Source organism: Primulina tabacum, chromosome 11, assembly GCF_025594145.1.
Source record: "Primulina tabacum isolate GXHZ01 chromosome 11, ASM2559414v2, whole genome shotgun sequence".
In the NCBI taxonomy this organism is placed as follows: domain Eukaryota; kingdom Viridiplantae; phylum Streptophyta; class Magnoliopsida; order Lamiales; family Gesneriaceae; genus Primulina; species Primulina tabacum.
This window is the reverse complement of record NC_134560.1, coordinates 39791493-39796913: the sequence shown is the minus strand read 5'-3', so window position 1 is coordinate 39796913 and position 5421 is coordinate 39791493. Positions and strand designations below refer to the sequence as shown.

The 5421-nt window shown below is 33.8% G+C and overlaps 1 long non-coding RNA gene across 1 annotated transcript; it reads right to left on the bottom strand.

Moving 5' to 3' along the window:
• Nucleotides 1-202: 202 nt before the first annotated feature.
• Nucleotides 203-4773, bottom strand: LOC142519148 (uncharacterized). Its single transcript, XR_012813715.1, has 2 exons — nt 4477-4773; nt 203-1019 (listed from the first exon to the last, which is right to left on the bottom strand). It is a non-coding gene; the product is annotated as an uncharacterized LOC142519148 (long non-coding RNA).
• Between the last annotated feature and the right edge of the window lie 648 nt (nt 4774-5421).

Sequence of the window (5421 nt, the reverse complement as noted above, 5' to 3'; positions counted from 1 at the left end):
GTGCATCTTCTTTTCGGTAGCTCATCACATAAGAACTCCAAAGTTAAGTGTGCTTGACTTGGGGCAATTTTGGGATGGGTGACCTCCTGGGAAGTTTCCCAGGGTGCGTGTGAGTGAGGACATAAGCACGCTAGAAAGACTCGTCTTGATACAGTGAGGACAGTCGTCAAATCTGGGGTGTTACACTGTGACTGCATCTGGATTCATTACTTTCATTTGAAACTTGCCTAGAATGTGTCTTCATCCTTTAAACACCCCAAACATGTGCTTTACGATCAAGTTCCAAGCCTTATTCGAAGAATTGAGCCTTGACACGACTCTCGCGCAAGCCCAGTGCTTCACGATCAAAGTGCATGCCTATTATCTACCCGTATCTTTTCAATTCAAGGCTTTTTCAGTAATTTACATCTTGTATATCATTAATGTTTACTCAAACAATATCTTGAATAATTAATTTCATTATATGATTTTGATCAATTCAATTTTGTGGTATACACCATATGCAAAGGGACTAGGCTGTGAAAAATCCAGCACAAAGTGGTTACAGAAACCGACGGGATTGTTTTTAATAGTGCACTTGCTGATATATGTATACATTTCAATTCTCAGACATGTACCATTAAGTACATCTTGTATATATGTTTTATAATGCAATGATTATTTAAACATAAATATAATATTCGCTGCAGCATACATTGTCGCTTTCTCTACAAAAGAACAGGGAAAAAATTATTATTTTGTTTAGCATATAAATGATTTGACTCTCCAACATTGAATATTTTAAAATTTTAAATTCCGCAACATTGTTATAGTCAGATCAACATAGAACTTAGACCTATAAAATATAAAACATTATACCAGGTAATATGTAACATTTTATAATAAAAACACAGCCTGAAAAAAGAGACTGGCGCTCCATACCTTACTCTCCATGCTTTAAATTTCAAGCTCCTTTTTTGCTAAACAGCTTTCAGCTCATTGGCTTGTGAGTGCCTTGCACACACTTTTTCAGCAGCAGGCTGTAGCGAAATTATGTTTCCACATGAGAAAAAGTATTCATATTTACAGAATCAGAGTGAGATTAACCTTTTGTCTAAAAGTTAACACTGAGAAATTAATGCTAACTAATACAAGTTCCAAACCAGTTATCATTTCTTACATTAACGCAGTGTCTCTATTATGTCTTGTGTATCTCCTAGCTATTTAATTTGCGTTCAACAACTTCACTACCAATGAATTTTGATCTCCCTCATTTTCTTGTAGTAAATTAACTTGAGGAATAAACTTATGTTAGGTGCACTATTAGTTTGAACTGAATATCAGGTAAAAGTAGAGACGATAGTTATACTTAATATCCTTAAGAAGATATTCCATCGTTGATCGTAGTTATGGAATTCGACAATTGTCTTCCAGGCTTGCTTATATTAGTAGCACTACAAACTATAAGAATTGCGAACTTAAAGCATTTAAGAACTCTCTCTAAAGATACGACAAAGGAAAATGAGTGAAGAAGATAAGTGAAAACAATATTATGCAATGGTATGGATTTGAAGAATCACAGAGATCTATATAGTTTTCAGGAGATACCAAATTCATGAAACGTTACAATTTCTAGACCCAATTCAATCTACTACGTTCAACCCCCATCACACTAATCCATGAAGGTACACAGACATTCAAGACTTTTGGATCATATCGGATGGATTGAGACTTTGACTTAATTCAACCCAAAAACTAGGTCAATGAGGAGAATTCTCCAAAACTATCTCAAATGCCCATAAATGAACAATTAGAACGTGAAGTTTACAAGAAATTATCGGGTTGCTCATAGATCAGTCTCACAAATAACAGCGAATCTTGGTTCTGATAGCATGTTAGAATTGAGACTTGAACATAATTCAACCCCAAAAGTTTGCTCAAATGACAAGTATTCTCCAAATCCATAAATACAACTCTCAAAGACTTAATTCAACCGGCGTGGATATTTAATACACCCCTTAATGCCCAAGAATAAACAATTGAAGCATAAAGTTTTTACTTTATCGAGTGACTTATAGGATAGTCCAACACATAATAATGGATCTGGGTCATGATCGGAACATGTCTCTGATAATATGTTATATTGAGACTTGAATCTAACTCAACTCCAAAAGCTAGCTCAAGGGGAAGATTGTCGAAGTCCATATATATAACACCTAAGGACTTAATCCAGTCAATGTTAGACATTTGAGAGACCTCATCATGGCAAAAAATGAAGTTTGCAATAAATTATCGAGTGGCTCATATGACAGTCCAACATATAACATTGAGTCTTGACTCTGATATCATATTATAATTGGGACTTGAATGTAACTGAAACTCAAAAAAGTAATTTAAGAGATGGTGATTGTCTAAGTTCATGTTTAACTTCCAAATACTTAATCCAAGATATTTAACATTGCACTCATTTGTGAACGTGTCTCTTTGCAAATGCCAGACCATCAATTCAATCCAATCACACCCCTCAATGGCATCTATGCAAAGGTGTTATGCCATGTGGATGTTAACTGCACCACTATGCCGCATCATCAAGCCATACATGATGTTATGTCACATAGAAAGTTTGCAAAATCATGGAGACTAAATACCACGTCTTTGAACCAGTTCAAACCATATTTCTCCAAAACATCATCGAGAGTAAAAAAGGACTCCTCAACTCCTCATGATAATGCTTGCGAGGGGCATGCACGTCCTAGGGCTCGGGTTAGCTAGAAATCGCTAGATAAAATGATCACCATTGGAAACTTCACTTGATCACTCCTTCCTTGCTATCTCACTTCTCGCTTTGGGAATCTTGTGGCTTTAACCAACCAAAGTCTATTCAAGTAGCTCACTCCGGCCATAAATGTCTCGTTATCCAAAATTGGTTAATAAGAAATTAAATATATTAAAATTGTCTACATGTGATGCAGATTAATTTTACTCGGTTCGTTTCCATTTTTGTTAAACAGAATTTACTTTAATTATTAATCAAAACAAGGTCAAGTAGAACTCGAATGTATTCGAAATTTTTTTCAATCAGAACTTGAGCTCACATAATAATGTTCACATAATATTGTTCGATATTTCGCGATTTTTCCCAAAAACTTCAGTTATTGATATAATATATTATATATTAAACAAATATAGTTTGAAAATTTCGATTAATAACTACAATAGCTTCAAACATGTTCGAATATTTTGAGCTGAATTCGAACTCAAGCTCCAATTCGAACCAAATTTGAGCTAAAATTTTGATCTATTCGAACTTTGAATCGAGCTCGAACGCGAATATATCTAATTCGAGTTGAATTCAAGCTTTAAAATTTTATTAATATTTGGCTTGATTCGATTCACTTCCACCTCTATGCTAGACTCATTATAATTCAACAACTCGATACCAATGACACCTTCATATTTTTATTTTGTTGTTGTTATTATTATTATTATTATTATTATTATTATTATTATTATTATTACATGGGGAGTAGAAAACTTTTTGCTATCACAAATGAGGAAAACCATATTTATTCTCTATTGAGCGTGGTTGGTTTATAGTTAGAGTCGAGCTTGCGTCGACCCTCAACCCGCCACAATCCAGATTCTTTACAGAAATCTCTTGAACAAATTTATTCGATCATTCGGTGGGGCTGATTGGCTCGCAACTCATCAGTTAGCGGGGCGAGTCAATCGAACGAGTTCAGCCTATTTTGACAGCTCTGTGTATAGCCCTACCTCACTCGTGAGATGGCATCATGCTATCATTTTGCCCACACTTAACATTATTAATCATTTGCACATAGCATGACCATCATAAGGATTAAAAAAAGGACTAAATCATTGAAGAGCCTATGGCTTCTGACTCGGCTAATATGATTTGTCCAATCAACTGCATAGAGAGCTACAGTACTGCTCAGAAGCAGAGGTCCCAGTGATTCAATCCAACGATAAAATTACTTATCACACAATTTTTCATTTAAAAAAACGAAATCTTGCCAACGAAATTAAGTATCGCTTAAGCGAGCTATTTAGAACACTGTTCCTACAACCTTTTTGAAATCAAGGGGACAATCAAGAGAGAGTAATCCAAATTCGTCCATTTTAGGGAACATTTCATCTCATATACTTCGACATAAATTGTTTAAAACACCCGTGAAGATAAGTTTAGAGACACGAATTCATTACATTTAGAATCAAATAGAAAAAGAAGACAAAATGATATTGCTCTACCAAAATCCAATTTCGCCGATTCACAGATTTGAGGCATGTGGTGTAGACAGTTAGACTAGTGGTACATTAATTATCAAGAACCAACACCAAAAAACATATCAAGATACAAAATGTTGAAATTGTTGAATAAAAATCAAATATTAAAAAAAAGGTAAAATAACTGGGGTTAAATCATGAACAATCATTGATAATAAATAAATTAATAATGGAAATGGATAGGAAGCATGCCTGGATGCATCCAAACACAAAGCGTCATCCTGAAGCGGCGGCAACTTCCACCAATCCCCTTCGCCCGCCCGCAGATGTCTCAGATTGGTTCGCCAAATCGCATTTTTCCATTAAATTTTCCGCAGCACACATCATATTTATTAAAAAATCAGCTTCGATTTCGTGCCAGTAGCGTCGAGAAAACGAATTTATTCAGTGATTAAAGAGCAAAAATATTTATCCAGATCTGCAATATGGGAGATTTTCAGATATAAGAGAAAGTAACAGCTACCTGCGCATTTGGCCAGTCATTTTTTTTTCCTTTGTATCATAAAATATTAATATTTTTTTAAATATCTAAGCATATAATTATAAAATAGTAAATCTTGACAAGCATTTACATTCAATTTAAATAAAAAAAATTAGTTAAAATTTTAATTTAATTTATGTATATTTCATTTTATTCTTTAATCTCATGAATATAGATTCGTAAAATCGTCTTATACGAAACATTATTAAAACAAATGATCGCCGTACAATTGTTCCACATAGTTGATGAAGTAAGGTGAATTTATAAAATTTATAATTTTGGAAATAAAAATATGAATAATATAAAATGTAATTTATATGACAAAAACTTGTATGAGACAGTCTCACGTGTCGTATTTTGTGAGACGGATCTCTTATTAGGGTAATCTATGAAAAAGTATTACTTTTTATGCTAAGAGTATTACTTTTTATTTTAAATATCGGTAGGATTGACACGTCATAAAGATTCGTGAGAGCGTCTCACAAAAGACCTACTCAATTTATATATAATATACTTCAACTTATTTTTTTTTAGATAAATCATAATTGACTATATGCATCAACCACGATGAACAAGAACATCACTCCTAAACACAAGTGAAGAATTAGACAGAGCAAATTGCCCAGCTGAGCAGCACAAGCTGCACAAATCCATCA